General features: G+C 40.9%; 1 long non-coding RNA gene across 1 annotated transcript; it reads left to right on the forward strand.

The window, feature by feature from the left end:
• The first annotated feature begins 8,790 nt into the window (after nucleotides 1-8,790).
• LOC137639037 (uncharacterized) lies at nucleotides 8,791-9,843 on the forward strand. The gene is made up of 2 exons (XR_011044215.1): nucleotides 8,791-8,949; nucleotides 9,726-9,843. It is a non-coding gene; the product is annotated as an uncharacterized lncRNA (long non-coding RNA).
• The last annotated feature ends 692 nt before the right edge of the window (nucleotides 9,844-10,535 follow it).

Below are 10,535 nucleotides of genomic sequence, written 5' to 3' on the forward strand. Positions count from 1 at the left end.
GTTTTTCTCGGGCTGGAGAATGAGTTTTCTCCGTTGCCGGCGAAATAACTTCACCTAGCTTTGTTCTGGTTGGGAGGAGGATAGCAAGTATTGCCAGTCTTCCCCTCTAATAGACAACAATAGGTTAGGATAAGCTTCCCTAACTGCTGAGTGTCTCAGTTGCTAGAACGAAGTTTATAGGACCCTTATCCCTTCCCCACCTCTTTCTTTTATCTTTTGGCCGCAGTCCCCCTTCCGTACCTAGTATAGGTTATGATGGAGGACCGGCTCGGCTCTGCCGGCTGGCAATTACGTGTCGGCCGGCAGAGACCCCTTGTTCTTTGCAGAGTGAACCCCAGACCTCCCTTGGTCTCCCTTCCATATCTGCCGGTATATTCTGGCAGGCTATGGATTCTTTGGAAGCCTGAATGCTACATTCTCCCCTTCCATAAGTTCACTCTTTCTGGATGGAAGGTTGTATGGCAATGCCGCCTTATAACCTTACATCCATTCTGTTTCTCTTGCTAGTGTTTTGTTCCCTTACCCCGGCTGTCGGGCAGTTGGAAGTATTCTGGCTCTTAGCCACTGTCGGCAGGCATGGGTATTGCTACTTTTGCCTGCCGGCAGTGGAAACACAGCCCGAATCTGCTGGCCACTACGATTAGCGGCCGGCAGCCGGATGTTAGTGTTTTCAGCTGCCGGCCGTCAATGATTGCCGGCCGGCACACATTTGCGAACCAGTAACCTGCCGACGACTAGTTAAAGGCAGTAAATCTTTGAACTATACGGGGGTAAATGCCGGTCGGCACGTGCTGGCCGGCACAGCAGCATGCGATGTACAGTGGTTTCTATATTTGCAGTGTAGTACACACTGCATTAATAAACTACAGTACATAGTTTGTTGTAACACAAAAGTTCTTCCAACATACTTAATGTTATCTTGTACAGCCTTTTGTTGAGACCATACAATATATAAAAGTGAGTTCTTTCTATCCCGTATATTAAAACTTTATTTAAAGTTGTGAGCTACACCTTAAATTTCCGTTTAGGAAATTACATAAGGTTTTCTAGATTAAAATTAACCTTAGTTTTAATATTTTGGGAGGTTACAGCAATTGGCTGGGCAGGATATAAAAGTATGTGCCTTTCCTTCTTTCTTTTATAGCTTTACTGTGTAAGCTACATGTTTCAACATAAGTGAAAAGCCTTCACTTGATACTCATGGATTTTTCTTCTCTTTACAGGAGGACCATCTGAAGTGCGGGAGTATATTCTGCAATGTCCGCAGTAAATACTTCTGTGGACATCAGTTTTGCAGGAGGCACGCAGCATGTGCAGCCTCCAGAGGTGATCTCTGGTATTGGGACCCTCAGGTTTGTACTGTATGTTCTAACCTGATTACCGAGGCTTTTGACAATCCTAAGTAGACGGAGTCAAGGGATGCTGCCAGGGAAAAGCTACGAACCTGGGTGAGGGGTTTTCAGAAAAAACCCTCAGGCCCCTACTTTCCAAATGAGAAGATGAGGGCATACCTTTTCCCTAAAGCATCGGCTGATGCAGTCATTCCTCACCCTCAGGTGGATATACCAACTGCCCAGAATCCGGTAGATTCTGAAGTCTCGGCCGCCCTTCAAGACATCCAATTGGACGATAGGATGTCGGAGGTGTCTGATTCTACAGAGAAAGACCTTCTAGGAGAAGGTCAGGAGGAGGAGCTGTCTCAGGCTTCCTCAAGTAGAAGAGGAAGAAATTGACGAGGTGTTGGTTACATCGGTTCCGGACCCAGAACCTGTTCCCTCTACATTGTCTATCCCAGATGAACTGGGAAGGACACTTTATTCTATTGTTGATGATCCAACAAATTCAAAGAGTGATGAGAAGGAAGCTGCAATGAAACTGGAGATACGTAGACTTGCAGCATCACTTGGGCCCCAGAAGCGACTCAACATGAAGGATCTTCCTTTGTGCTCGGACACCAATCCTTGAAGGTATGCCGAACACATGCCAATGACAACCGGGAAGATCGTGATATCAAAAGTTGGGAGCAATTCCCCTGGAAGAAGTGGAATTTTGGCCCAACAAAGATTCTTATCCGGAATGTTATGTCAGTCTTAGGAAGGAGCCAGCCTCAAAGGAGGAGACGGAGCCGAAGGAGGTCATAGTTCTTGACCATAGTAAAGCACAGGCGTTACTAGCGGGCTCCATGAAAGAGAGGGGCTTCACGAACTCTAAGGTGCCAGCCTTGAGTAAGAAACTTTCCTCCTTTGTGGCCTCTCCAATCAGAGCCTTTCCCTTCTTGGTAAAGGGATATAAGGCAGTGGAGGCAGGGAAACCATGCCCCTCCTTGGAGGAGTGCAAGACGTTATCTGACCTTGCCCTTGGACCAAGAAGACTGGAAGGACGTCAACCTTACCTTCTCAGTCGGGAAGCTGGAAGCTGATATTGCTGAACGTCAGTTTGGTGAGGAACTTCCAAAACTGTTGGATGGTCTCTTGCGCAGAGAGCAAGAGACGAAGGAAGGACTTACGGCATCGATGTCGTTGCAAACGACATAAACTATGGCAAGCGACCCCAAGAACCAGGACATGTTCATGGTAGTGGCCAAAACCCACCTGGCTACAGTTACGAAGGATCTCAATAGCTTTATTAAAGCTAGGAGAACCTGTGGAGAGTTCGTGTTCGCCTCTGCTGCGGTGAGGCACGAACCGAGGAGACTGATATCCTCTCGTATCTGGGGTAAAGACCTCTTTCCCAATGAACTGTTTAAAGAGGTAGTAGACAAGGCCGCCACAGAGAATAGGAACCTTCTCAAAAAGTGGGGCTTAAATCTTAAGAGTCTTCTCAAGACGAGGGTCTCCAACCCAAGAAGACAAAAAGGCCTAGGCCATCCTCTCGGCCGGCTAAACCCTACCGACAGCAACATCATCTTCCTGTGACCGCGGTGCCTCAGATAGTGGCACAACCTTCAACCACGTACCAGCTGGTACCTCAACAAACGGCGACACAGTCGCCAGTTTTTAACCCAGCCTTCACCTTTCGTGCGAAAGCTAGAGGAACAGCCAGAGGTTCTTCTAGACGCCCTTCAAGAGGAAGGGGATCCAGGGGAGGATGCGGTCAAGGAGGCAAGGCCTCAGGTCCACAACAGCAGAAGTGAGATACTTCCAGTAGGAGGGAGACTACAGCTATTTAGGAATCGCTGGACCTTCGATCCCTGGGCCCACAGCCTAATAAAGAATGGACTAGGTTGGAGCTGGAGCAGTCCTTCACCTCAATTTCCACAATTCTTCCAACACTAAACCCCCGTTCTGGAAGAATATGTCCGAGAGCTCTTAGACAAAAGAGTAATCCGGAAAGTTAAGTCCATCAAATTCCAAGGAAGGCTGTTTTGTGTTCCAAAGAAGGACTCAGAAAAATTCGGTCATTCTAGACTTGTCGCCACTCAAGTTCATAGTGAACTAAGTCAGAATGCTCACACTTATACACATAAGGTCCCTACTGCCCAAAAGGGCATATGCTGTTTCTATAGACTTGTCTGACGCTTATTGGCACGTTACAATTAATAGTCGCCTCTCCTCCAACCTAGCCTTCAAGTTACATAGATAACTTTACGCCTTCAGAGCCATGCCTTTCGGGCTAAACATAGCCCCAAAGATTTTCACGAAGCTCGCGAACGCAGCAGTCCATCAATTACGCCATAAGGGGGTCCAAGTAGTAGCCTACTTGGACGACTGGCTGGTGTGGGCAGCATCCAGGACAGAATGCATGCAAGCTTCTAAGATAGTGATCCAGTTCCTGGAACATCTGGGATTCAAATTCTACATGTATCGACCTTCTCCAGCTCAAAAATTTCAGTGGTTGGGAATCCACTGGAATTTGGAGTCTCATCGACTTTCCATTCCTGGGAAGAAGAGGAAAGAAATAGCAGGATCTGTCAAGAGACTATTGAAATCCAAACGGATATCAAGACGCAAACAGGAGTGTGCTGGGCGCTCTACAGTTTGCTTCGATAACAGACCCAGTGCTAAGAGCACAGCTAAAGGATGCAACAGGAGTCTGGAGAAAATAAGCATCAAACGCGCGAAGAGATCTAATAAGACCTCTACCGACTCGACTGCGAACGCTTCTCAAGCCGTGGTCCAATGCCAAGCAGTTGAAGAGATCACTACTTCTTCAAGCTCCTCCCCCATCAGTAACTATCCACACAGACGCCTCAAAGGAAGGCTGGGGAGGTCACTCTCATCAGAAGAGACCAAGGAGCTTGGTTCAATGTTTTCAAGTCATTTCACATCAACTTTATAGAAGCCATGACAGTTCTTCCGACTCTAAAGAAAGTATCTCCTCGCCACTCGACCCACATAAGACTGGTTCTAGACAGCGAGGTGATAGTGAGATGCCTGAATCGACAAAGGTAGAGGTCACCTCAATTCAACCAAGTGATGTTGGCCATATTCCATTTGGCGGAATGGAAGAAATGGCACCTGTCAGCAGTTCACATTCAAGGGTTCCGCAATGTGACAGCGGACGCTCGATCCAGGTTTACACCTATAGTCAGAATGGTCCCTTGACACAGGATCGTTCTCCATCTCGAGCCAAGTCCCAGAGCTGCAGATAGACCTCTTTGCAACGAAAGACAACAAGAAAAGATTGTTACGTGTCCCCATATGAGAATCAGCTAGCGGAGGCAGTGGACGCTATGTCCCCTAGACTGGAACAGATGGTCCAATATTTATCTATACCCTCCGCACAACCTCCTTTTGAAGGTTCTCGATAAGCCGAGATCCTTCAAAGGGAAAGCAGCAATAGTGGCCCACAAGTGGCCAAATAGCGTGTGGTTCCCTCTGGCATTGGAACTACGACTAAAATTCGTACTGCTACCGGATCCATCCCTGTCTCAGCGAGTACAGAAGTAGACTGTCTTCGCTCCATCACAGAAAACACGGAACCTAAATCTCTTGGTTTTCTCTCCTTAGCGATGAGAAAGATTTGATGTTAAGTCAGTTTAGACTTTTGGAGGAAACCAGTAGACATTATGAGGCTTTAGGGAAGAAATAGATATCCTTTGTCAAGGCGAAGAAACCAAAGAAAGTTCGACAGATTCCTATTTATAATTTTTCATTCACCTTCATGAGCCAGGTTTAGCAGCCAACAAAATTCTATTGTTCAAGCCTGCCTTATAAGTCAGATACCATATGCTTTACAGGTCGACCTTTCTAAAGACGTTCTTAATGAACTACAAAGGCCCATGCTGGCCTTAGCCCTTCAGTGCCTCCAAAGACCGTTTGCATGGTCATTAGATATGATTCTTCATTGTGTATAAATAATGAACAATGAGGAATGCGCTTAGAAGGTTTTGAATTTGTCATATTTCTGTATGTACTCGCTTTGGGGGCCAGAGTTAGTGAAATAGTGGCGCTCTCTAGAGAGGAAGGCCACGTCCAGTTCTTGGAGGGACAACTGAATCTATTTCCAGACCCTACATTTCTTACCAGGAACAAGCTACCCACCAACAGGTGGGGTCCCTAGAGAATCTGCCCTCTGAAGGAAGATGCATCTCTGTCCAGTGGAGTGCCTAAAGGTCTATCTTCATAGAACTTAAGACTTTATGGGAGAACAGCTGTTCAGAAAAGAAACCCTGGGTTCAAAGTTATCTATAAGGGCGAAACTCACCAGTGTTATTCGCAGAACGGATCCAGACAGTACACCCGTTAGTCATGATCCGAGGAAAGTTGCCTCTTCCATAAAATTTCTTTAATCATATGGACTTTGAACATCCTTGTTTGTACACCGGCTGGTAGTCATCCAAGGTGTTCTTTATGCACTATGCGAAGCTAGTGGAGCAACTTAAGAGGTCTGTGGTAGCAGCAGGTAGAATTCTTTAACCTTCTGTTTTAAATCTGCGAGGAACAGTGTAATTTGGGACGATTAATTAAGAGGGTGCGTGTGTAGTCGCTGTTACTACACACTGAGCGATAGGCCACGAAAGTGTCCTTACGAACTGTTCCATTGACATCGGTGAACTATAGCATAATACGGACACTTGTGCCAAGCGTTTTTTTACGCTAATGTAAATAAACAGTATACAGACACTTATCATTATTATTAATAATTCAATTGAAGTGGCAAATCTGTTTCCTAGTAGACGAAACAATAGTTTCTGTTGACTGTTTTTCTTTATGCTTTAACGCATATCATCCACATTTTATAAATTTTATAAATGTTGATCTGATATGTATGTTTATTAAATTTTAATAAACTAGTTCATAGTCTTATTCGCCCACACTCATTTTATTAGAAATGTACTGAGCATTAAGATTAAAATATGGATTTTTTTATCATGGTATGTTTTCTAAGACTGTTCCCTGATTCAAGCAAAAGTCCACTCACTTTAACCCTTTCTTAGGAAGGGTTGACGTGGTACCCTAACGGGATAGTGGCAAAGAGGCAAAATTTGTTCCTATGCGGATACAACCATTATCCAATAGTTAATAAGAGTAGTCACATTGGGTAAGAGTAGTCACATTGGGGAAGGTGTCACAAATTCATACTGCCATTGGTGACTTATACAAACTTTGCTTTATAATGTATAGGGTGAGACCACTATACAAGCTTGTCATTTTGTCATCCATAGTTATGTACTCCTCGAGACTTTTTCCCAGAGTCTAGTACGACTCTTCCCTGTAGGGGGCAGGAAGCACTAACATAGTTCATGCTTAGATGAAATGATGTATGACGGTAACATCATATGTGTCTAGGTCTTGACGGACCAGGAAAATTCTTAATTGAGAGTACGGCACCGATTGAGAATCCAGATACAGTAATGCTCTGGTAAACTTCCATCAGGACGACATGGCCTGAGCCCAAAAAACTGATTTTGAGCGAAGCGAAAAATCTCTTTTGGGTGAGGTAGCCATGTCGTCCTGATGGACCCGCCCTTCCTTTTATTGTAAAAGGGCTTATTGACCCCTCCCTATAATACAGTATCTGTAGCACCTCTTATATCGCTACAAGGAATAAAGAGGGCGCTACCGCCTTCATCAGATACACACGGGAAACTGAATAGAAGAGATGCCTTATGAGCGGCTCTTTATATAATTGTTTCGGATTCTTGTCACTAACCCCTCGAAGCCTTAATACTGTAAGGGGTGAAGATAGCAATGTGACGTGTCAAGAATACATCCTCTGATATTATGCGATATCCCTGTGAGATTATTTAGGGATATTCGCTCCAGGAGTTAGAATTCTGGATACCTTAAGGTAAAATTCTCTGGGAATATCACTAGTCAAATATACCCTAGGAAGCTACCTTTTAGGAACTTCCATCAGAACGACATGGCTACCTCACCCAAAAATAGATTTTTCGCTTCGCTCAAAATCAGTTTTATTTTTTTTTCTCCGTTGTCTTCTGGTCTTTTTATCTTCGTACTGTATTTTCCTTGGTTTCTTTTCTTTTCTTCGCATAATCTTGGCTTCTTGAGGTTGTGGTTAACCTATTGTGAATATTAATTTTGGCTGGTTTCTTTTAGCTGCTGGTTAAGAAATTCTGAACATTATTAATCAACTGTAATTCTTTCAAGTGTATTGTTCAAGCAATTTTGGCGACCTATCGCGACTGAGTTTCTAGATACTACTTTGGAATAAAGCTTTCCTTTCTACATTTAAGTCACCCGAGTGTGTTATGGATTTTTTTATCAAGTTTCTTGTGGCAGGTTTCATCTTGATGTACTATTGATTTAAATACTTTTTCACAAGCATAGTTAGTATTCCTAGCTTTTCCAGTTTTACAAAGGAATTTCATAATTTCTTGTCTTTGGTAGTCTTCATTAAATTTTATCATGCAACGCTTTAACATCTGTATATTATGAAATATATCTTCGATTGGAATAAATCATAGCAATTTAGATAAAATTTGTAGGAATTTTGACCTGAAAATAATTAATGTAATTTGACCTATCATTAAGGAAAGTTTAATTTTATAATTTTATTTCTACAAATGACAAGATTTTTGTAGTTCTTAAAAACTTGTCTTTGTTTAGAAAATGGTTGATCTCTACATGACTCTTTGAATTTCCAGGGATTTTGGAAGATCTTTACACATTCATCTTGGTATTGATGTCGAAGTGTTCTATTTCTAAAAGTAGGTTCTTGGCAGAATGTTATCACTTTGGCGTTGTTTTTGGTCTTAACATGTGAGGTTGTTTACAATTTCTAAGTCCTTTGCTTATGTAATAGATTACTGGTAAACCTTTGTTACGTTTGACTTTGCGATTGCTTTTAGGGATATTTAGATGCAAATGCTATTTAATAAAATTTTGACGGCGCCAAATGTTAATGATTCTAGGTACTAACTTGGTAAGTTTCTCAAATAGGTGGGGATGATAATAGGAATTTGAACTTTAATTTTCAAAGGATTCCATACCTCTTTGGCAACTATCCATTAGCTTAATATCAAGGAAACTTTATTCTTCTAAGGGTTCTACCTATAGAAACATTGAAATCTTTTGTCTGCCTGATTGTTGTTTTTTGAGGTGAAAATTTCGGCCTCATACTCTAGTTGGTGTTTTAGGTATTTCAGTAATAATGGCATTTAGTGTGAAACTATGTTTCGTAGAAAGTTACTTGAATAAAAAGGTTATATAAATATATTCAGACGAGCTGGTAATGGGAATTTAAAATTTTGGTAGTTTAATACCTATATAGAACATCTTGATGTATGAAAAAAAAAATATTTTTCATTGCAAATATTTTAAAAACTTTAAAGGTTACAGAATATTTTGCAAAATACTTAAACACCTCAATACTGTTTTTCTTTTGCAGGTTTTAAGATGACTTTGACAGAGGTTAATGGAAACAAGTTTGTGTACCAGAGAAATCTTTAGAAGATTTTTTGTCACCAATAAATAACTATTGTTTTGTGGAATGACATTGAAAAGTTGGACATTTCACCGGTGCAATTGAGAATCATTGTTAATAGTAAGTGGACAAACTTTTAAATGGAGTTTTCGTTAGCTGTAGAATGTCAATAGTAAATTGGACAAACTTTGAAATAGTTTTCGTTAGCTGTAGAACTAACTTGCCAAGGATGTATAAAATTTTTAGCTTTTATTCTTTAATACAAAATTGAATATATGCAGCACGTGCATATAAATTATTTATATTTTTAAGCCACGTGTACATTATTTCTTCAAATTACATTGCCGTAACTTTGATTATTAAAGACTGATTATTAAGGGCTAGAGCAAAATAGGTTTTACGTGAATAGGTAGTTGCCGATAAATAGAGCATATCTATACTAGTTAGAATAATTGTGTAACTGTACATGAAAATTCTAATTAAATTGATTGAAAAGTTAAACTAATTGATTATATATCAATGTTAAGGAGAACAAGGGAAGTTTTCTTGGTGAAATAACCACTAAATGTTTAGCTTGCTTTTGGGTATTTGATGTAAAGTGCTATGAAATTTATCTAACTGCTAAGATAATGAGAGAGCACTATCAGGATAATTATAAAACTACTCCACTATTTCAAATTGAAGTTTAAAGGTAAATTTCTCTAAATTAACCTACTACGAATGTGGTTTTTTTAAATTCAATTATTGATTAAAGATATCTACTTTCTTAAACTCGTGATAAAATTATAGGGCAAGAGACTTTATTTTGCGATTTAATTTGTAATCTATATTTTTTCTTTATTTTATTAACTACAGAATAGGTTACAAAATTACAATATTTAATTCTTTTTTTTCAGAAATGAGAAACTTCTATATAGGACGAAACGGCTAATGAGATCCAGAAATGAGAGACTCTCAAGAACATAGGACGAGACGGATAGTGAGATCCAGAAATGAGAAACTCCCAAGAACATAGGACGAGACGGATAGTGAGATCCAGAAATGAGAAACTCCCAAGAACATAGGACGAGACGGATAGTGAGATCCAGAAATGAGAAACTCCCAAGAACATAGGACGAGACGGATAGTGAGATCCAGAAATGAGAAACTCCCAAGAACATAGGACGAGACGGATAGTGAGATCCAGAAATGAGAAACTCCCAAGAACATAGGACGAGACGGATAGTGAGATCCAGAAATGAGAAACTCCCAAGAACATAGGACGAGACGGATAGGGTGAGATCCAGAAATGAGAAACTCCCAAGAACATGATGGAAAGTGAGATCCAGAAATGAGAAACTTCCAAGAACATAGGACAAGATGAGACTTAGTGAGAAACTTCTAAGAACATAAGATGAGACTTATAAATTAAACGATAAACGATCACAATGTACATTAACTAAATCAAGGTGTAAAGAATTTATTATTAAAGGCATATCAAAACTAGAATAGCTAGAGTTTTAAATACTTTATTGATTTTATTTACTAGTTTTAGAATGCAAATTTTATTGTTTGTTCCAGTAATTCTCTTGAAGTTTTTTTATTTCTCTTACCCTTTCTTCTCTAACCCTTCCAGTTGATCTCTTCGCGGGTTGAATTTGCTTGATCTCTTCGCGGGTTGAAATTGCCTTCCTTGCTTGTTTTACTCTGGCCTTCAATTTGCCCCT

Source organism: Palaemon carinicauda, chromosome 4 (genome assembly GCF_036898095.1).
Source record: "Palaemon carinicauda isolate YSFRI2023 chromosome 4, ASM3689809v2, whole genome shotgun sequence".
Classification (NCBI taxonomy): Eukaryota; Metazoa; Arthropoda; class Malacostraca; order Decapoda; family Palaemonidae; genus Palaemon; species Palaemon carinicauda.